Raw genomic sequence first — 23,651 nt, forward strand, 5'->3', positions numbered from 1 at the left:
GTTAACAATTCTGGACTCTGAAACTAATAATCTGTATATACAAATTGGTAGGTCCTAATGGTTTTATTTGTAAATACAATGTAGTACATATCTCTCTGAATGAATATTTCTGTATCTTGTAGAAATAAAGATCTTACACTCTGAGAGAAAGTTTTATATGTGTTATTAGAAGGGATATTCCATGGTGTTATGGTTAGCACTCTGTACTCTGAATCCAGTAAATTGAGTTCAAATCTCGGTGGGACCAGGTGCATTTTCGTACAAAGTTTAATTCCTTGATTGACAAAAACTATTCTTTTTTATACATATAATACATTTTTTTTTAAATTACTGATTATTGTAAAAATGTACTAAAATCTAAAAAAAGGTAGTTATAGAAATGTTTGTAATTATATGAATTTTACTGTGTAATCCAAATAAGCATTGATGTTAATATATGTACAATAACTTCAATAAAATGTGTCTTCTAAGAATCTAACATTTTAGAAAAAAATGTTTAGATGTTCCCTAATGAATGTGGTTTCTTGGTGTATTGGTAACCACTCCACTCTGATCTTTGAATACAGTGATCTGTATTTAAATCTTGGTAGGTCCTATTGGTTTTTTGTAAGTACCATTCAGTTCATATCTCTCTGAGAGTACATTCTTATAAAAATATTTAGATGCTCCCTAATGGATGAGGTTTCATGGTATATTGGTAAACATTTTGGACTCTGAATCCATGATCTATATTTACATCTTGGTAGGTTCTATTGGTTTTGTTGTAAGAACAATACAGTTAATATCTCTGAGAAAGAAAATATCTATAAATTGCATAAATTAAGAATCTTACACACTGAGAGACAGGTTTATCTGTCATTTAATTCCAATAAAATGTATCCACTAAGAATCTTATACTCTGACAAAAAATGTACATGCTACCATATGAATGAGGTTTCATTGTGTGCTGTTAACAATTCTGGACTCTGAAACCTATAATCTGTATAAAAATTTGGTAGGTCCTAATCGCTTTTTTTTGTAAATACAATGTAATACTTATCTCTCTGATTATTATTCCTGTAACTTGTAGAAAATAAGATCTCACACTCTAAGAGAAATTTGTATATGTTGTGTTAGAAGAGAGGTTCCATGGAGTAATGGTTAGCACTCTGGACTCTGAATCCAGCTATCCGAGTTCAAATCTCGGTGGGACCTCATGTGTTTTAGTACCTTCAGTTTAATTTCTTGATTGACAGAAAGTGTTCTTTTTCATACATATAATAATTTTTTTAAATCACTGATTTTTGTAAATATGTACTAAAAGCTAAAAAAAAGGTAGTTATAGAAATGTATGTAATTATATGAATTTTACTATATAACCTAAATAAGCGTTGATGTAAATATATGTACAATAATTGCAATAAAATGTGTCTTCTAAGAATCTAACATTTTAGAAAAAAATGTTTAGCTCTCCCTCATGAATGAAGTTTCTTGGTGTATTGGTAACCACTCGGATCTTTGAATCCAGTGATCTGTATTTAAATCTTGGTAGGTCCTATTGTTTTTTTGTAAGTACCGTTCAGTTTATATTTCTCTGAGAGTACATTCTAATAAAAACTGTTTAAATGCTTCCTCATGAATGAGGTTTCCTGGTGTATTTGTAACCATTTTGGACTCTGAATCCATGATTTGTATTTACATCTTGGTAGGTCCTATTGTTTTTTTGTAAGTATTATGCAGTTCATATCTCTGAGAAAGAAAATATCTATAAATTGCATAAATTAAGAATCATACACACTGAGAGACAGGTTTATCGGTAATATAATTCCAATAAAATGTAACCTCTAAGAATCTTACACAGTGAGAACATTTTTTACATGCCACCATATGAATGAGCTTTCATGGTGTACTGTTAACAATTCTAGACTCTGAAACTAATAATCTGTATATACAAATTGGTAGGTCCTAATGGTTTTATTTGTAAATACAATGTAGTACATATCTCTCTGAATGAATATTTCTGTATCTTGTAGAAATAAAGATCTTACACTCTGAGATAAAGTTTTATATTTGTTATTAGAAGGGATATTCCATGGTGTTATGGTTAGCACTCTGTACTCTGAATCTAGTAAATTGAGTTCAAATCTCGGTGGGACCAGGTGCATTTTAGTACAAAGTTTAATTCCTTGATTGACAAAAACTTTTCTTTTTTATACATATAATAATTTTTTTTAAAATCACTGATTATTGTAAAAATGTACTAAAATCTAAAAAAAAGGTAGTTATAGAAATGTTTGTAATTATATGAATTTTACTGTGTAATCCAAATAAGCATTGATGTTAATATATGTACAATAACTTCAATAAAATGTGTCTTCTAAGAATCTAACATTTTAGAAAAAAATGTTTAGATGTTCCCTAATGAATGTGGTTTCTTGGTGTATTGGTAACCACTCCACTCTGATCTTTGAATACAGTGATCTGTATTTAAATCTTGGTAGGTCCTATTGGTTTTTTGTAAGTACCATTCAGTTCATATCTCTCTGAGAGTACATTCTTATAAAAATATTTAGATGCTCCCTAATGGATGAGGTTTCATGATATATTGGTAAACATTTTGGACTCTGAATCCATGATCTATATTTACATCTTGGTAGGTTTTATTGGTTTTGTTGTAAGTACAATACAGTTAATATCTCTGAGAAAGAAAATATCTATAAATTGCATAAATTAAGAATCTTACACACTGAGAGACAGGTTTATCTGTCATTTAATTCCAATAAAATGTATCCACTAAGAATCTTATACTCTGACAAAAAATGTGCATGCTACCATATGAATGAGGTTTCATTGTGTGCTGTTAACAATTCTGGACTCTGAAACCTATAATCTGTATAAAAATTTGGTAGGTCCTAATGGCTTTTTTTTTTTTAAATACAATGTAATACTTGTCTCTCTGATTATTATTCCTGTAACTTGTAGAAAATAAGATCTCACACTCTAAGAGAAAGTTGTATATGTTGTGTTAGAAGAGAGTTTCCATGGTGTAATGGTTAGCACTCTGGGCTCTGAATCCAGCGATCTGAGTTCAAATCTCGGTGGGACCTGATGTGTTTTAGTACCTTCAGTTTAAGTTCTTGATTGACAGAAAGTCTTCTTTTTCATACATATAATAATTTTTTTAAATCACTGATTGTTGTAAATATGTACTAAAAGCTAGAAAAAGGTAGTTATAGAAATGTATGTAATTATATGAATTTTACTATATTACCCAAATAAGCGTTGATGTAAATATATGTACAATAATTGCAATAAAATGTGTCTTCTAAGAATCTAACATTTTAAAAAAAAATGTTTAGCTCTCCCTCATGAATGAAGTTTCTTGGTGTATTGGTAACCACTCTGATCTTTGAATCCAGTGATCTGTATTTAAATCTTGGTAGGTCCTATTGGTTTTTTGTAAGTACCGTTCAGTTTATATTTCTCTGAGAGTACATTCTAATAAAAACTGTTTAAATGCTTCCTCATGAATGAGGTTTCCTGGTGTATTTGTAACCATTTTGGACTCTGAATCCATGATTTGTATTTACATCTTGGTAGGTCCTATTGTTTTTTTGTAAGTATTATGCAGTTCATATCTCTGAGAAAGAAAATATCTATAAATTGCATAAATTAAGAATCATACACACTGAGAGACAGGTTTATCGGTAATATAATTCCAATAAAATGTAACCTCTAAGAATCTTACACTGTGAGAACATTTTTTACATGCCACCATATGAATGAGCTTTCATGGTGTACTGTCAACAATTCTGGACTCTGAAACTAATAATCTGTATATACAAATTGGTAGGTCCTAATGGTTTTATTTGTAAATACAATGTAGTACATATCTCTCTGAATGAATATTTCTGTATCTTGTAGAAATAAAGATCTTACACTCTGAGAGAAAGTTTTATATGTGTTATTAGAAGGGAGATTCCATGGTGTTATGGTTAGCACTCTGTACTCTGAATCCAGTAAATTGAGTTCAAACCTCGGTGGGACCAGGTGCATTTTAGTACCTTCAGTTTAAGTCCTTGATTGACAAAAACTTTTCTTTTTTTATACATATAATACATTTTTTTTAAAAAATCACTGATTATTGTAAAAATGTACTAAAATCTAAAAAAGGTAGTTATAGAAATGTTTGTAATTATATGAATTTTACTGTGTAATCCAAATAAGCATTGATGTTAATATATGCACAATAACTTCAATAAAATGTGTCTTCTAAGAATCTAACATTTTAGAAAAAAATGTTTAGATGTTCCCTAATGAATGTGGTTTCTTGGTGTATTGGTAACCACTCCACTCTGATCTTTGAATACAGTGATCTGTATTTAAATCTTGGTAGGTCCTATTGGTTTTTTGTAAGTACCATTCAGTTCATATCTCTCTGAGAGTACATTCTTATAAAAATATTTAGATGCTCCCTAATGGATGAGGTTTCATGGTATATTGGTAAACATTTTGGACTCTGAATCCATGATCTATATTTACATCTTGGTAGGTTCTATTGGTTTTGTTGTAAGTACAATACAGTTAATATCTCTGAGAAAGAAAATATCTATAAATTGCATAAATTAAGAATCTTACACACTGAGAGACAGGTTTATCTGTCATTTAATTCCAATAAAATGTATCCACTAAGAATCTTATACTCTGACAAAAAATGTACATGCTACCATATGAATGAGGTTTCATTGTGTGCTGTTAACAATTCTGGACTCTGAAACCTATAATCTGTATAAAAATTTGGTAGGTCCTAATGGCTTTTTTTTGTAAATACAATGTAATACTTATCTCTCTGATTATTATTCCTGTAACTTGTAGAAAATAAGATCTCACACTCTAAGAGAAAGTTGTATATGTTGTGTTAGAAGAGAGGTTTCATGGTGTAATGGTTAGCACTCTGGGCTCTGAATCCAGCAATCCGAGTTCAAATCTCGGTGGGACCTGATGTGTTTTAGTACCTTCAGTTTAAGTTCTTGATTGACAGAAAGTCTTCTTTTTCATACATATAATAATTTTTTTAAATCACAGATTTTTGTAAATATGTACTAAAAGCTAAAAAAAGGTAGTTATAGAAATGTATGTAATTATATGAATTTTACTATATAACCCAAATAAGCGTTGATGTAAATATATGTACAATAATTGCAATAAAATGTGTCTTCTAAGAATCTAACATTTTAGAAAAAAATGTTTAGCTCTCCCTCATGAATGAAGTTTCTTGGTGTATTGGTAACCACTCGGATCTTTGAATCCAGTGATCTGTATTTAAATCTTGGTAGGTCCTATTGGTTTTTTGTAAGTACCGTTCAGTTTATATTTCTCTGAGAGTACATTCTAATAAAAACTGTTTAAATGCTTCCTCATGAATGAGGTTTCCTGGTGTATTTGTAACCATTTTGGACTCTGAATCCATGATTTGTATTTACATCTTGGTAGGTCCTATTGTTTTTTTGTAAGTATTATGCAGTTCATATCTCTGAGAAAGAAAATATCTATAAATTGCATAAATTAAGAATCATACACACTGAGAGACAGGTTTATCGGTAATATAATTCCAATAAAATGTAACCTCTAAGAATCTTACACTGTGAGAACATTTTTTACATGCCACCATATGAATGAGCTTTCATGGTGTACTGTTAACAATTCTGGACTCTGAAACTAATAATCTGTATATACAAATTGGTAGGTCCTAATGGTTTTATTTGTAAATACAATGTAGTACATATCTCTCTGAATGAATATTTCTGTATCTTGTAGAAATAAAGATCTTACACTCTGAGATAAAGTTTTATATTTGTTATTAGAAGGGATATTCCATGGTGTTATGGTTAGCACTCTGTACTCTGAATCTAGTAAATTGAGTTCAAATCTCGGTGGGACCAGGTGCATTTTCGTACAAAGTTTAATTCCTTGATTGACAAAAACTTTTCTTTTTTATACATATAATAATTTTTTTTTAAATCACTGATTATTGTAAAAATGTACCAAAATCTAAAAAAAAGGTAGTTATAGAAATGTTTGTAATTATATGAATTTTACTGTGTAATCCAAATAAGCATTGATGTTAATATATGTACAATAACTTCAATAAAATGTGTCTTCTAAGAATCTAACATTTTAGAAAAAAATGTTTAGATGTTCCCTAATGAATGTGGTTTCTTGGTGTATTGGTAACCACTCCACTCTAATCTTTGAATACAGTGATCTGTATTTAAATCTTGGTAGGTCCTATTGGTTTTTTGTAAGTACCATTCAGTTCATATCTCTCTGAGAGTACATTCTTATAAAAATATTTAGATGCTCCCTAATGGATGAGGTTTCATGGTATATTGGTAAACATTTTGGACTCTGAATCCATGATCTATATTTACATCTTGGTAGGTTCTATTGGTTTTGTTGTAAGTACAATACAGTTAATATCTCTGAGAAAGAAAATATCTATAAATTGCATAAATTAAGAATCTTACACACTGAGAGACAGGTTTATCTGTCATTTAATTCCAATAAAATGTATCCACTAAGAATCTTATACTCTGACAAAAAATGTACATGCTACCATATGAATGAGGTTTCATTGTGTACTGTTAACAATTCTGGACTCTGAAACCTATAATCTGTATAAAAATTTGGTAGGTCCTAATGGCTTTTTTTTGTAAATACAATGTAATACTTATCTCTCTGATTATTATTCCTGTAACTTGTAGAAAATAAGATCTCACACTCTAAGAGAAAGTTGTATATGTTGTGTTAGAAGAGAGGTTCCATGGTGTAATGGTTAGCACTCTGGACTCTGAATCCAGCGATCCGAGTTCAAATCTCGGTGGGACCTGATGTGTTTTAGTACCTTCAGTTTAAGTTCTTGATTGACAGAAAGTCTTCTTTTTCATACATATAATAGTTTTTTTAAATCACTGATTTTTGTTAATATGAACTAAAAGCTAAAAAAAGGTAGTTATAGAAATGTATGTAATTATATGAATTTTACTATATAACCCAAATAAGCGTTGATGTAAATATATGTACAATAATTGCAATAAAATGTATCTTCTAAGAATCTAACATTTTAGAAAAAAATGTTTAGCTCTCCCTCATGAATGAAGTTTCTTGGTGTATTGGTAACCACTCTGATCTTTGAATCCAGTGATCTGTATTTAAATCTTGGTAGGTCCTATTGGTTTTTTGTAAGTACCGTTCAGTTTATATTTCTCTGAGAGTACATTCTAATAAAAACTGTTTAAATGCTTCCTCATGAATGAGGTTTCCTGGTGTATTTGTAACCATTTTGGACTCTGAATCCATGATTTGTATTTACATCTTGGTAGGTCCTATTGTTTTTTTGTAAGTATTATGCAGTTCATATCTCTGAGAAAGAAAATATCTATAAATTGCATAAATTAAGAATCATACACACTGAGAGACAGGTTTATCGGTAATATAATTCCAATAAAATGTAACCTCTAAGAATCTTACACTGTGAGAACATTTTTTACATGCCACCATATGAATGAGCTTTCATGGTGTACTGTTAACAATTCTGGACTCTGAAACTTATAATCTGTATATACAAATTGGTAGGTCCTAATGGTTTTATTTGTAAATACAATGTAGTACATATCTCTCTGAATGAATATTTCTGTATCTTGTAGAAATAAAGATCTTACACTCTAAGAGAAAGTTTTATATGTGTTATTAGAAGGGAGATTCCATGGTGTTATGGTTAGCACTCTGTACTCTGAATCCAGTAAATTGAGTTCAAACCTCGGTGGGACCAGGTGCATTTTAGTACCTTCAGTTTAAGTCCTTGATTGACAAAAACTTTTCTTTTTTTATACATATAATAATTTTTTTTTAAAAATCACTGATTATTGTAAAAATGTACTATAATCTAAAAAAAGGTAGTTATAGAAATGTTTGTAATTATATGAATTTTACTGTGTAATCCAAATAAGCATTGATGTTAATATATGTACAATAACTTCAATAAAATGTGTCTTCTAAGAATCTAACATTTTAGAAAAAAATGTTTAGCTCTCCCTCATGAATGAAGTTTCTTGGTGTATTGGTAACCACTCGGATCTTTGAATCCAGTGATCTGTATTTAAATCTTGGTAGGTCCTATTGGTTTTTTGTAAGTACCGTTCAGTTTATATTTCTCTGAGAGTACATTCTAATAAAAACTGTTTAAATGCTTCCTCATGAATGAGGTTTCCTGGTGTATTTGTAACCATTTTGGACTCTGAATCCATGATTTGTTTTTACATCTTGGTAGGTCCTATTGTTTTTTTGTAAGTATTATGCAGTTCATATCTCTGAGAAAGAAAATATCTATAAATTGCATAAATTAAGAATCATACACACTGAGAGACAGGTTTATCGGTAATATAATTCCAATAAAATGTAACCTCTAAGAATCTTACACTGTGAGAACATTTTTTACATGCCACCATATGAATGAGCTTTCATGGTGTACTGTTAACAATTCTGGACTCTGAAACTAATAATCTGTATATACAAATTGGTAGGTCCTAATGGTTTTATTTGTAAATACAATGTAATACATATCTCTCTGAATGAATATTTCTGTATCTTGTAGAAATAAAGATCTTACACTCTGAGAGAAAGTTTTATATGTGTTATTAGAAGGGATATTCCATGGTGTTATGGTTAGCACTCTGTACTCTGAATCCAGTAAATTGAGTTCAAATCTCGGTGGGACCAGGTGCATTTTCGTACAAAGTTTAATTCCTTGATTGACAAAAACTTTTCTTTTTTATACATATAATACATTTTTTTTAAATTACTGATTATTGTAAAAATGTACTAAAATCTAAAAAAAAGGTAGTTATAGAAATGTTTGTAATTATATGAATTTTACTGTGTAATCCAAATAAGCATTGATGTTAATATATGTACAATAACTTCAATAAAATGTGTCTTCTAAGAATCTAACATTTTAGAAAAAAATGTTTAGATGTTCCCTAATGAATGTGGTTTCTTGGTGTATTGGTAACCACTCAACTCTGATCTTTGAATACAGTGATCTGTATTTAAATCTTGGTAGGTCCTATTGGTTTTTTGTAAGTACCATTCAGTTCATATCTCTCTGAGAGTACATTCTTATAAAAATATTTAGATGCTCCCTAATGGATGAGGTTTCATGGTATATTGGTAAACATTTTGGACTCTGAATCCATGATCTATATTTACATCTTGGTAGGTTCTATTGGTTTTGTTGTAAGAACAATACAGTTAATATCTCTGAGAAAGAAAATATCTATAAATTGCATAAATTAAGAATCTTACACACTGAGAGACAGGTTTATCTGTCATTTAATTCCAATAAAATGTATCCACTAAGAATCTTATACTCTGACAAAAAATGTACATGCTACCATATGAATGAGGTTTCATTGTGTACTGTTAACAATTCTGGACTCTGAAACCTATAATCTGTATAAAAATGTGGTAGGTCCTAATGGCTTTTTTTTGTAAATACAATGTAATACTTATCTCTCTGATTATTATTCCTGTAACTTGTAGAAAATAAGATCTCACACTCTAAGAGAAAGTTGTATATGTTGTGTTAGAAGAGAGGTTCCATGGTGTAATGGTTAGCACTCTGTACTCTGAATCCAGCGATCCGAGTTCAAATCTCGGTGGGACCTGATGTGTTTTAGTACCTTCAGTTTAAGTTCTTGATTGACAGAAAGTCTTCTTTTTCATACATATAATAGTTTTTTTAAATCACTGATTTTTGTTAATATGTACTAAAAGCTAAAAAAAGGTAGTTATAGAAATGTATGTAATTATATGAATTTTACTATATAACCCAAATAAGCGTTGATGTAAATATATGTACAATAATTGCAATAAAATGTGTCTTCTAAGAATCTAACATTTTAGAAAAAAATGTTTAGCTCTCCCTCATGAATGAAGTTTCTTGGTGTATTGGTAACCACTCGGATCTTTGAATCCAGTGATCTGTATTTAAATCTTGGTAGGTCCTATTGGTTTTTTGTAAGTACCGTTCAGTTTATATTTCTCTGAGAGTACATTCTAATAAAAACTGTTTAAATGCTTCCTCATGAATGAGGTTTCCTGGTGTATTTGTAACCATTTTGGACTCTGAATCCATGATTTGTTTTTACATCTTGGTAGGTCCTATTGTTTTTTTGTAAGTATTATGCAGTTCATATCTCTGAGAAAGAAAATATCTATAAATTGCATAAATTAAGAATCATACACACTGAGAGACAGGTTTATCGGTAATATAATTCCAATAAAATGTAACCTCTAAGAATCTTACACTGTGAGAACATTTTTTACATGCCACCATATGAATGAGCTTTCATGGTGTACTGTTAACAATTCAGGACTCTGAAACTAATAATCTGTATATACAAATTGGTAGGTCCTAATGGTTTTATTTGTAAATACAATGTAGTACATATCTCTCTGAATGAATATTTCTGTATCTTGTAGAAATAAAGATCTTACACTCTGAGAGAAAGTTTTATATGTGTTATTAGAAGGGATATTCCATGGTGTTATGGTTAGCACTCTGTACTCTGAATCCAGTAAATTGAGTTCAAATCTCGGTGGGACCAGGTGCATTTTCGTACAAAGTTTAATTCCTTGATTGACAAAAACTTTTCTTTTTTATACATATAATACTTTTTTTTTTAAATTACTGATTATTGTAAAAATGTACTAAAATCTAAAAAAAGGTAGTTATAGAAATGTTTGTAATTATATGAATTTTACTGTGTAATCCAAATAAGCATTGATGTTAATATATGTACAATAACTTCAATAAAATGTGTCTTCTAAGAATCTAACATTTTAGAAAAAAATGTTTAGATGTTCCCTAATGAATGTGGTTTCTTGGTGTATTGGTAACCACTCCACTCTGATCTTTGAATACAGTGATCTGTATTTAAATCTTGGTAGGTCCTATTGGTTTTTTGTAAGTACCATTCAGTTCATATCTCTCTGAGAGTACATTCTTATAAAAATATTTAGATGCTCCCTAATGGATGAGGTTTCATGGTATATTGGTAAACATTTTGGACTCTGAATCCATGATCTATATTTACATCTTGGTAGGTTCTATTGGTTTTGTTGTAAGAACAATACAGTTAATATCTCTGAGAAAGAAAATATCTATAAATTGCATAAATTAAGAATCTTACACACTGAGAGACAGGTTTATCTGTCATTTAATTCCAATAAAATGTATCCACTAAGAATCTTATACTCTGACAAAAAATGTACATGCTACCATATGAATGAGGTTTCATTGTGTGCTGTTAACAATTCTGGACTCTGAAACCTATAATCTGTATAAAAATTTGGTAGGTCCTAATCGCTTTTTTTTGTAAATACAATGTAATACTTATCTCTCTGATTATTATTCCTGTAACTTGTAGAAAATAAGATCTCACACTCTAAGAGAAATTTGTATATGTTGTGTTAGAAGAGAGTTTCCATGGAGTAATGGTTAGCACTCTGGACTCTGAATCCAGCTATCCGAGTTCAAATCTCGGTGGGACCTCATGTGTTTTAGTACCTTCAGTTTAATTTCTTGATTGACAGAAAGTGTTCTTTTTCATACATATAATAATTTTTTTAAATCACTGATTTTTGTTAATATGTACTAAAAGCTAAAAAAAAGGTAGTTATAGAAATGTATGTAATTATATGAATTTTACTATATAACCTAAATAAGCGTTGATGTAAATATATGTACAATAATTGCAATAAAATGTGTCTTCTAAGAATCTAACATTTTAGAAAAAAATGTTTAGCTCTCCCTCATGAATGAAGTTTCTTGGTGTATTGGTAACCACTCGGATCTTTGAATCCAGTGATCTGTATTTAAATCTTGGTAGGTCCTATTGTTTTTTTGTAAGTACCGTTCAGTTTATATTTCTCTGAGAGTACATTCTAATAAAAACTGTTTAAATGCTTCCTCATGAATGAGGTTTCCTGGTGTATTTGTAACCATTTTGGACTCTGAATCCATGATTTGTATTTACATCTTGGTAGGTCCTATTGTTTTTTTGTAAGTATTATGCAGTTCATATCTCTGAGAAAGAAAATATCTATAAATTGCATAAATTAAGAATCATACACACTGAGAGACAGGTTTATCGGTAATATAATTCCAATAAAATGTAACCTCTAAGAATCTTACACAGTGAGAACATTTTTTACATGCCACCATATGAATGAGCTTTCATGGTGTACTGTTAACAATTCTGGACTCTGAAACTAATAATCTGTATATACAAATTGGTAGGTCCTAATGGTTTTATTTGTAAATACAATGTAGTACATATCTCTCTGAATGAATATTTCTGTATCTTGTAGAAATAAAGATCTTACACTCTGAGATAAAGTTTTATATTTGTTATTAGAAGGGATATTCCATGGTGTTATGGTTAGCACTCTGTACTCTGAATCTAGTAAATTGAGTTCAAATCTCGGTGGGACCAGGTGCATTTTAGTACAAAGTTTAATTCCTTGATTGACAAAAACTTTTCTTTTTTATACATATAATAATTTTTTTTAAAATCACTGATTATTGTAAAAATGTACTAAAATCTAAAAAAAAGGTAGTTATAGAAATGTTTGTAATTATATGAATTTTACTGTGTAATCCAAATAAGCATTGATGTTAATATATGTACAATAACTTCAATAAAATGTGTCTTCTAAGAATCTAACATTTTAGAAAAAAATGTTTAGATGTTCCCTAATGAATGTGGTTTCTTGGTGTATTGGTAACCACTCCACTCTGATCTTTGAATACAGTGATCTGTATTTAAATCTTGGTAGGTCCTATTGGTTTTTTGTAAGTACCATTCAGTTCATATCTCTCTGAGAGTACATTCTTATAAAAATATTTAGATGCTCCCTAATGGATGAGGTTTCATGGTATATTGGTAAACATTTTGGACTCTGAATCCATGATCTATATTTACATCTTGGTAGGTTCTATTGGTTTTGTTGTAAGTACAATACAGTTAATATCTCTGAGAAAGAAAATATCTATAAATTGCATAAATTAAGAATCTTACACACTGAGAGACAGGTTTATCTGTCATTTAATTCCAATAAAATGTATCCACTAAGAATCTTATACTCTGACAAAAAATGTACATGCTACCATATGAATGAGGTTTCATTGTGTGCTGTTAACAATTCTGGACTCTGAAACCTATAATCTGTATAAAAATTTGGTAGGTCCTAATGGCTTTTTTTTTTTTTAAATACAATGTAATACTTGTCTCTCTGATTATTATTCCTGTAACTTGTAGAAAATAAGATCTCACACTCTAAGAGAAAGTTGTATATGTTGTGTTAGAAGAGAGTTTCCATGGTGTAATGGTTAGCACTCTGGGCTCTGAATCCAGCGATCCGAGTTCAAATCTCGGTGGGATCTGATGTGTTTTAGTACCTTCAGTTTAAGTTCTTGATTGACAGAAAGTCTTCTTTTTCATACATATAATAATTTTTTTAAATCACTGATTGTTGTAAATATGTACTAAAAGCTAGAAAAAGGTAGTTATTGAAATGTATGTAATTATATGAATTTTACTATATTACCCAAATAAGCGTTGATGTAAATATATGTACAATAATTGCAATAAAATGTGTCTTCTAAGAATCTAACATTTTAAAAAAAAATGTTTAGCTCTCCCTCATGAATGAAGTTTCTTGGTGTATTGGTAACCACTCTGATCTTTGAATCCAGTGATCTGTATTTAAATCTTGGTAGGTCCTATTGGTTTTTTGTAAGTACCGTTCAGTTTATATTTCTCTGAGAGTACATTCTAATAAAAACTGTTTAAATGCTTCCTCATGAATGAGGTTTCCTGGTGTATTTGTAACCATTTTGGACTCTGAATCCATGATTTGTATTTACATCTTGGTAGGTCCTATTGTTTTTTTGTAAGTATTATGCAGTTCATATCTCTGAGAAAGAAAATATCTATAAATTGCATAAATTAAGAATCATACACACTGAGAGACAGGTTTATCGGTAATATAATTCCAATAAAATGTAACCTCTAAGAATCTTACACTGTGAGAACATTTTTTACATGCCACCATATGAATGAGCTTTCATGGTGTACTGTCAACAATTCTGGACTCTGAAACTAATAATCTGTATATACAAATTGGTAGGTCCTAATGGTTTTATTTGTAAATACAATGTAGTACATATATCTCTGAATGAATATTTCTGTATCTTGTAGAAATAAAGATCTTACACTCTGAGAGAAAGTTTTATATGTGTTATTAGAAGGGATATTCCATGGTGTTATGGTTAGCACTCTGTACTCTGAATCCAGTAAATTGAGTTCAAATCTCGGTGGGACCAGGTGCATTTTCGTACAAAGTTTAATTCCTTGATTGACAAAAACTTTTCTTTTTTATACATATAATACATTTTTTTTAAATTACTGATTATTGTAAAAATGTACTAAAATCTAAAAAAAAGGTAGTTATAGAAATGTTTGTAATTATATGAATTTTACTGTGTAATCCAAATAAGCATTGATGTTAATATATGTACAATAACTTCAATAAAATGTGTCTTCTAAGAATCTAACATTTTAGAAAAAAATGTTTAGATGTTCCCTAATGAATGTGGTTTCTTGGTGTATTGGTAACCACTCCACTCTGATCTTTGAATACAGTGATCTGTATTTAAATCTTGGTAGGTCCTATTGGTTTTTTGTAAGTACCATTCAGTTCATATCTCTCTGAGAGTACATTCTTATAAAAATATTTAGATGCTCCCTAATGGATGAGGTTTCATGGTATATTGGTAAACATTTTGGACTCTGAATCCATGATCTATATTTACATCTTGGTAGGTTCTATTGGTTTTGTTGTAAGAACAATACAGTTAATATCTCTGAGAAAGAAAATATCTATAAATTGCATAAATTAAGAATCTTACACACTGAGAGACAGGTTTATCTGTCATTTAATTCCAATAAAATGTATCCACTAAGAATCTTATACTCTGACAAAAAATGTACATGCTACCATATGAATGAGGTTTCATTGTGTGCTGTTAACAATTCTGGACTCTGAAACCTATAATCTGTATAAAAATTTGGTAGGTCCTAATCGCTTTTTTTTGTAAATACAATGTAATACTTATCTCTCTGATTATTATTCCTGTAACTTGTAGAAAATAAGATCTCACACTCTAAGAGAAATTTGTATATGTTGTGTTAGAAGAGAGTTTCCATGGAGTAATGGTTAGCACTCTGGACTCTAAATCCAGCTATCCGAGTTCAAATCTCGGTGGGACCTCATGTGTTTTAGTACCTTCAGTTTAATTTCTTGATTGACAGAAAGTGTTCTTTTTCATACATATAATAATTTTTTTAAATCACTGATTTTTGTAAATATGTACTAAAAGCTAAAAAAAAGGTAGTTATAGAAATGTATGTAATTATATGAATTTTACTATATAACCTAAATAAGCGTTGATGTAAATATATGTACAATAATTGCAATAAAATGTGTCTTCTAAGAATCTAACATTTTAGAAAAAAATGTTTAGCTCTCCCTCATGAATGAAGTTTCTTGGTGTATTGGTAACCACTCGGATCTTTGAATCCAGTGATCTGTATTTAAATCTTGGTAGGTCCTATTGTTTTTTTGTAAGTACCGTTCAGTTTATATTTCTCTGAGAGTACATTCTAATAAAAACTGTTTAAATGCTTCCTCATGAATGAGGTTTCCTGGTGTATTTGTAACCATTTTGGACTCTGAATCCATGATTTGTATTTACATCTTGGTAGGTCCTATTGTTTTTTTGTAAGTATTATGCAGTTCATATCTCTGAGAAAGAAAATATCTATAAATTGCATAAATTAAGAATCATACACACTGAGAGACAGGTTTATCGGTAATATAATTCCAATAAAATGTAACCTCTAAGAATCTTACACAGTGAGAACATTTTTTACATGCCACCATATGAATGAGCTTTCATGGTGTACTGTTAACAATTCTGGACTCTGAAACTAATAATCTGTATATACAAATTGGTAGGTCCTAATGGTTTTATTTGTAAATACAATGTAGTACATATCTCTCTGAATGAATATTTCTGTATCTTGTAGAAATAAAGATCTTACACTCTGAGATAAAGTTTTATATTTGTTATTAGAAGGGATATTCCATGGTGTTATGGTTAGCACTCTGTACTCTGAATCTAGTAAATTGAGTTCAAATCTCGGTGGGACCAGGTGCATTTTAGTACAAAGTTTAATTCCTTGATTGACAAAAACTTTTCTTTTTTATACATATAATAATTTTTTTTAAAATCACTGATTATTGTAAAAATGTACTAAAATCTAAAAAAAAGGTAGTTATAGAAATGTTTGTAATTATATGAATTTTACTGTGTAATCCAAATAAGCATTGATGTTAATATATGTACAATAACTTCAATAAAATGTGTCTTCTAAGAATCTAACATTTTAGAAAAAAATGTTTAGATGTTCCCTAATGAATGTGGTTTCTTGGTGTATTGGTAACCACTCCACTCTGATCTTTGAATACAGTGATCTGTATTTAAATCTTGGTAGGTCCTATTGGTTTTTTGTAAGTACCATTCAGTTCATATCTCTCTGAGAGTACATTCTTATAAAAATATTTAGATGCTCCCTAATGGATGAGGTTTCATGGTATATTGGTAAACATTTTGGACTCTGAATCCATGATCTATATTTACATCTTGGTAGGTTCTATTGGTTTTGTTGTAAGTACAATACAGTTAATATCTCTGAGAAAGAAAATATCTATAAATTGCATAAATTAAGAATCTTACACACTGAGAGACAGGTTTATCTGTCATTTAATTCCAATAAAATGTATCCACTAAGAATCTTATACTCTGACAAAAAATGTACATGCTACCATATGAATGAGGTTTCATTGTGTGCTGTTAACAATTCTGGACTCTGAAACCTATAATCTGTATAAAAATTTGGTAGGTCCTAATGGCTTTTTTTTTTTTTAAATACAATGTAATACTTGTCTCTCTGATTATTATTCCTGTAACTTGTAGAAAATAAGATCTCACACTCTAAGAGAAAGTTGTATATGTTGTGTTAGAAGAGAGTTTCCATGGTGTAATGGTTAGCACTCTGGGCTCTGAATCCAGCGATCCGAGTTCAAATCTCGGTGGGACCTGATGTGTTTTAGTACCTTCAGTTTAAGTTCTTGATTGACAGAAAGTCTTCTTTTTCATACATATAATAATTTTTTTAAATCACTGATTGTTGTAAATATGTACTAAAAGCTAGAAAAAGGTAGTTATAGAAATGTATGTAATTATATGAATTTTACTATATTACCCAAATAAGCGTTGATGTAAATATATGTACAATAATTGCAATAAAATGTGTCTTCTAAGAATCTAACATTTTAAAAAAAAATGTTTAGCTCTCCCTCATGAATGAAGTTTCTTGGTGTATTGGTAACCACTCTGATCTTTGAATCCAGTGATCTGTATTTAAATCTTGGTAGGTCCTATTGGTTTTTTGTAAGTACCGTTCAGTTTATATTTCTCTGAGAGTACATTCTAATAAAAACTGTTTAAATGCTTCCTCATGAATGAGGTTTCCTGGTGTATTTGTAACCATTTTGGACTCTGAATCCATGATTTGTATTTACATCTTGGTAGGTCCTATTGTTTTTTTGTAAGTATTATGCAGTTCATATCTCTGAGAAAGAAAATATCTATAAATTGCATAAATTAAGAATCATACACACTGAGAGACAGGTTTATCGGTAATATAATTCCAATAAAATGTAACCTCTAAGAATCTTACACTGTGAGAACATTTTTTACATGCCACCATATGAATGAGCTTTCATGGTGTACTGTCAACAATTCTGGACTCTGAAACTAATAATCTGTATATACAAATTGGTAGGTCCTAATGGTTTTATTTGTAAATACAATGTAGTACATATATCTCTGAATGAATATTTCTGTATCTTGTAGAAATAAAGATCTTACACTCTGAGAGAAAGTTTTATATGTGTTATTAGAAGGGATATTCCATGGTGTTATGGTTAGCACTCTGTACTCTGAATCCAGTAAATTGAGTTCAAATCTCGGTGGGACCAGGTGCATTTTCGTACAAAGTTTAATTCCTTGATTGACAAAAACTTTTCTTTTTTATACATATAATACATTTTTTTTAAATTACTGATTATTGTAAAAATGTACTAAAATCTAAAAAAAAGGTAGTTATAGAAATGTTTGTAATTATATGAATTTTACTGTGTAATCCAAATAAGCATTGATGTTAATATATGTACAATAACTTCAATAAAATGTGTCTTCTAAGAATCTAACATTTTAGAAAAAAATGTTTAGATGTTCCCTAATGAATGTGGTTTCTTGGTGTATTGGTAACCACTCCACTCTGATCTTTGAATACAGTGATCTGTATTTAAATCTTGGTAGGTCCTATTGGTTTTTTGTAAGTACCATTCAGTTCATATCTCTCTGAGAGTACATTCTTATAAAAATATTTAGATGCTCCCTAATGGATGAGGTTTCATGGTATATTGGTAAACATTTTGGACTCTGAATCCATGATCTATATTTACATCTTGGTAGGTTCTATTGGTTTTGTTGTAAGAACAATACAGTTAATATCTCTGAGAAAGAAAATATCTATAAATTGCATAAATTAAGAATCTTACACACTGAGAGACAGGTTTATCTGTCATTTAATTCCAATAAAATGTATCCACTAAGAATCTTATACTCTGACAAAAAATGTACATGCTACCATATGAATGAGGTTTCATTGTGTACTGTTAACAATTCTGGACTCTGAAACCTATAATCTGTATAAAAATGTGGTAGGTCCTAATGGCTTTTTTTTGTAAATACAATGTAATACTTATCTCTCTGATTATTATTCCTGTAACTTGTAGAAAATAAGATCTCACACTCTAAGAGAAAGTTGTATATGTTGTGTTAGAAGAGAGGTTCCATGGTGTAATGGTTAGCACTCTGTACTCTGAATCCAGCGATCCGAGTTCAAATCTCGGTGGGACCTGATGTGTTTTAGTACCTTCAGTTTAAGTTCTTGATTGACAGAAAGTCTTCTTTTTCATACATATAATAGTTTTTTTAAATCACTGATTTTTGTTAATATGTACTAAAAGCTAAAAAAAGGTAGTTATAGAAATGTATGTAATTATATGAATTTTACTATATAACCCAAATAAGCGTTGATGTAAATATATGTACAATAATTGCAATAAAATGTATCTTCTAAGAATCTAACATTTTAGAAAAAAATGTTTAGCTCTCCCTCATGAATGAAGTTTCTTGGTGTATTGGTAACCACTCTGATCTTTGAATCCAGTGATCTGTATTTAAATCTTGGTAGGTCCTATTGGTTTTTAGTAAGTACCGTTCAGTTTATATTTCTCTGAGAGTACATTCTAATAAAAACTGTTTAAATGCTTCCTCATGAATGAGGTTTCCTGGTGTATTTGTAACCATTTTGGACTCTGAATCCATGATTTGTATTTACATCTTGGTAGGTCCTATTGTTTTTTTGTAATTATTATGCAGTTCATATCTCTGAGAAAGAAAATATCTATAAATTGCATAAATTAAGAATCATACACACTGAGAGACAGGTTTATCGGTAATATAATTCCAATAAAATGTAACCTCTAAGAATCTTACACTGTGAGAACATTTTTTACATGCCACCATATGAATGAGCTTTCATGGTGTACTGTTAACAATTCTGGACTCTGAAACTAATAATCTGTATATACAAATTGGTAGGTCCTAATGGTTTTATTTGTAAATACAATGTAGTACATATCTCTCTGAATGAATATTTCTGTATCTTGTAGAAATAAAGATCTTACACTCTGAGAGAAAGTTTTATATGTGTTATTAGAAGGGAGATTCCATGGTGTTATGGTTTGCACTCTGTACTCTGAATCCAGTAAATTGAGTTCAAACCTCGGTGGGACCAGGTGCATTTTAGTACCTTCAGTTTAAGTCCTTGATTGACAAAAACTTTTCTTTTTTATACATATAATACATTTTTTGTAAAAATCACTGATTATTGTAAAAATATACTAAAATCTAAAAAAAAGGTAGTTATAGAAATGTTTGTAATTATATGAATTTTACTGTGTAATCCAAATAAGCAATGATGTTAATATATGTACAATAACTTCAATAAAATGTGTCTTCTAAGAATCTAACATTGTAGAAAAAAATGTTTAGATGTTCCCTAATGAATGTGGTTTCTTGGTGTATTGATAACCACTCCACTATGATCTTTGAATACAGTGATCTGTATTTAAATCTTGGTAGGTCCTATTGGTTTTTTGTAAGTACCATTCAGTTCATATCTCTCTGAGAGTACATTCTTATAAAAATATTTAGATGCTCCCTAATGGATGAGGTTTCATGGTATATTGGTAAACATTTTGGACTCTGAATCCATGATCTATATTTACATCTTGGTAGGTTCTATTGGTTTTGTTGTAAGTACAATACAGTTAATATCTCTGAGAAAGAAAATATCTATAAATTGCATAAATTAAGAATCTTACACACTGAGAGACAGGTTTATCTGTCATTTAATTCCAATAAAATGTATCCACTAAGAATCTTATACTCTGACAAAAAATGTACATGCTACCATATGAATGAGGTTTCATTGTGTACTGTTAACAATTCTGGACTCTGAAACCTATAATCTGTATAAAAATTTGGTAGGTCCTAATGGCTTTTTTTTGTAAATACAATGTAATACTTATCTCTCTGATTATTATTCCTGTAACTTGTAGAAAATAAGATCTCACACTCTAAGAGAAAGTTGTATATGTTGTGTTAGAAGAGAGGTTCCATGGTGTAATGGTTAGCACTCTGGACTCTGAATCCAGCGATCCGAGTTCAAATCTCGGTGGGACCTGATGTGTTTTAGTACCTTCAGTTTAAGTTCTTGATTGACAGAAAGTCTTCTTTTTCATACATATAATAGTTTTTTTAAATCACTGATTTTTGTTAATATGAACTAAAAGCTAAAAAAAGGTAGTTATAGAAATGTATGTAATTATATGAATTTTACTATATAACCCAAATAAGCGTTGATGTAAATATATGTACAATAATTGCAATAAAATGTATCTTCTAAGAATCTAACATTTTAGAAAAAAATGTTTAGCTCTCCCTCATGAATGAAGTTTCTTGGTGTATTGGTAACCACTCTGATCTTTGAATCCAGTGATCTGTATTTAAATCTTGGTAGGTCCTATTGGTTTTTTGTAAGTACCGTTCAGTTTATATTTCTCTGAGAGTACATTCTAATAAAAACTGTTTAAATGCTTCCTCATGAATGAGGTTTCCTGGTGTATTTGTAACCATTTTGGACTCTGAATCCATGATTTGTATTTACATCTTGGTAGGTCCTATTGTTTTTTTGTAAGTATTATGCAGTTCATATCTCTGAGAAAGAAAATATCTATAAATTGCATAAATTAAGAATCATACACACTGAGAGACAGGTTTATCGGTAATATAATTCCAATAAAATGTAACCTCTAAGAATCTTACACTGTGAGAACATTTTTTACATGCCACCATATGAATGAGCTTTCATGGTGTACTGTTAACAATTCTGGACTCTGAAACTAATAATCTGTATATACAAATTGGTAGGTCCTAATGGTTTTATTTGTAAATACAATGTAGTACATATCTCTCTGAATGAATATTTCTGTATCTTGTAGAAATAAAGATCTTACACTCTGAGAGAAAGTTTTATATGTGTTATTAGAAGGGAGATTCCATGGTGTTATGGTTAGCACTCTGTACTCTGAATCCAGTAAATTGAGTTCAAACCTCGCTGGGACCAGGTGCATTTTAGTACCTTCAGTTTAAGTCCTTGATTGACAAAAACTTTTCTTTTTTTATACATATAATACATTTTTTTTAAAAATCACTGATTATTGTAAAAATGTACTATAATCTAAAAAAAGGTAGTTATAGAAATGTTTGCAATTATATGAATTTTACTGTGTAATCCAAATAAGCATTGATGTTAATATATGTACAATAACTTCAATAAAATGTGTCTTCTAAGAATCTAACATTTTAGAAAAAAATGTTTAGATGTTCCCTAATGAATGTGGTTTCTTGTTGTATTGGTAACCACTCCACTCTGATCTCTGAATACAGTGATCTGTATTTAAATCTTGGTAGGTCCTATTGGTTTTTTGTAAGTACCATTCAGTTCATATCTCTCTGAGAGTACATTCTTATAAAAATATTTAGATGCTCCCTATTGGATGAGGTTTCATGGTATATTGGTAAACATTTTGGACATTTTGGACTCTGATCTATATTTACATCTTGGTAGGTTCTATTGGTTTTGTTGTAAGTACAATACAGTTAATATCTCTGAGAAAGAAAATATCTATAAATTGCATAAATTAAGAATCTTACACACTGAGAGACAGGTTTATCTGTCATTTAATTCCAATAAAATGTATCCACTAAGAATCTTATACTCTGACAAAAAATGTACATGCTACCATATGAATGAGGTTTCATTGTGTACTGTTAACAATTCTGGACTCTGAAACCTATAATCTGTATAAAAATTTGGTAGGTCCTAATGGCTTTTTTTTGTAAATACAATGTAATACTTATCTCTCTGATTATTATTCCTGTAACTTGTAGAAAATAAGATCTCACACTCTAAGAGAAAGTTGTATATGTTGTGTTAGAAGAGAGGTTCCATGGTGTAATGGTTAGCACTCTGGACTCTGAATCCAGCGATCCGAGTTCAAATCTCGGTGGGACCTGATGTGTTTTAGTACCTTCAGTTTAAGTTCTTGATTGACAGAAAGTCTTCTTTTTCATACATATAATAATTTTTTTAAATCACTGATTTTTTTTAATATGTACTAAAAGCTAAAAGAAGGTAGTTATAGAAATGTATGTAATTATATGAATTTTACTATATAACCCAAATAAGCGTTGATGTAAATATATGTACAATAATTGCAATAAAATGTATCTTCTAAGAATCTAACATTTTAGAAAAAAATGTTTAGCTCTCCCTCATGAATGAAGTTTCTTGGTGTATTGGTAACCACTCTGATCTTTGAATCCAGTGATCTGTATTTAAATCTTGGTAGGTCCTATTGGTTTTTAGTAAGTACCGTTCAGTTTATATTTCTCTGAGAGTACATTCTAATAAAAACTGTTTAAATGCTTCCTCATGAATGAGGTTTCCTGGTGTATTTGTAACCATTTTGGACTCTGAATCCATGATTTGTATTTACATCTTGGTAGGTCCTATTGTTTTTTTGTAATTATTATGCAGTTCATATCTCTGAGAAAGAAAATATCTATAAATTGCATAAATTAAGAATCATACACACTGAGAGACAGGTTTATCGGTAATATAATTCCAATAAAATGTAACCTCTAAGAATCTTACACTGTGAGAACATTTTTTACATGCCACCATATGAATGAGCTTTCATGGTGTACTGTTAACAATTCT

The 23,651-nt window shown here is 29.8% G+C and overlaps 9 non-coding genes across 9 annotated transcripts; all 9 read left to right on the forward strand.

Moving 5' to 3' along the window:
* The first annotated feature begins 1,122 nt into the window (after positions 1-1,122).
* TRNAQ-CUG (transfer RNA glutamine (anticodon CUG)) lies at positions 1,123-1,194 on the forward strand. The gene has a single exon. It is a non-coding gene; the product is annotated as a tRNA-Gln (tRNA).
* A 3,713-nt stretch (positions 1,195-4,907) lies between these two features.
* On the forward strand, positions 4,908-4,979 carry TRNAQ-CUG (transfer RNA glutamine (anticodon CUG)). Its single transcript has one exon. It is a non-coding gene; the product is annotated as a tRNA-Gln (tRNA).
* A 1,817-nt stretch (positions 4,980-6,796) lies between these two features.
* On the forward strand, positions 6,797-6,868 carry TRNAQ-CUG (transfer RNA glutamine (anticodon CUG)). The gene has a single exon. It is a non-coding gene; the product is annotated as a tRNA-Gln (tRNA).
* A 2,764-nt stretch (positions 6,869-9,632) lies between these two features.
* TRNAQ-CUG (transfer RNA glutamine (anticodon CUG)) lies at positions 9,633-9,704 on the forward strand. The gene has a single exon. It is a non-coding gene; the product is annotated as a tRNA-Gln (tRNA).
* Positions 9,705-13,414: 3,710 nt separating this feature from the next.
* Positions 13,415-13,486, forward strand: TRNAQ-CUG (transfer RNA glutamine (anticodon CUG)). The gene has a single exon. It is a non-coding gene; the product is annotated as a tRNA-Gln (tRNA).
* A 3,710-nt stretch (positions 13,487-17,196) lies between these two features.
* On the forward strand, positions 17,197-17,268 carry TRNAQ-CUG (transfer RNA glutamine (anticodon CUG)). The gene has a single exon. It is a non-coding gene; the product is annotated as a tRNA-Gln (tRNA).
* A 1,817-nt stretch (positions 17,269-19,085) lies between these two features.
* Positions 19,086-19,157, forward strand: TRNAQ-CUG (transfer RNA glutamine (anticodon CUG)). The gene has a single exon. It is a non-coding gene; the product is annotated as a tRNA-Gln (tRNA).
* A 1,821-nt stretch (positions 19,158-20,978) lies between these two features.
* On the forward strand, positions 20,979-21,050 carry TRNAQ-CUG (transfer RNA glutamine (anticodon CUG)). The gene has a single exon. It is a non-coding gene; the product is annotated as a tRNA-Gln (tRNA).
* A 1,822-nt stretch (positions 21,051-22,872) lies between these two features.
* Positions 22,873-22,944, forward strand: TRNAQ-CUG (transfer RNA glutamine (anticodon CUG)). Its single transcript has one exon. It is a non-coding gene; the product is annotated as a tRNA-Gln (tRNA).
* Positions 22,945-23,651: the final 707 nt, after the last annotated feature.

This window comes from Pseudophryne corroboree, chromosome 11 (assembly GCF_028390025.1).
Source record: "Pseudophryne corroboree isolate aPseCor3 chromosome 11, aPseCor3.hap2, whole genome shotgun sequence".
Classification (NCBI taxonomy): Eukaryota; Metazoa; Chordata; class Amphibia; order Anura; family Myobatrachidae; genus Pseudophryne; species Pseudophryne corroboree.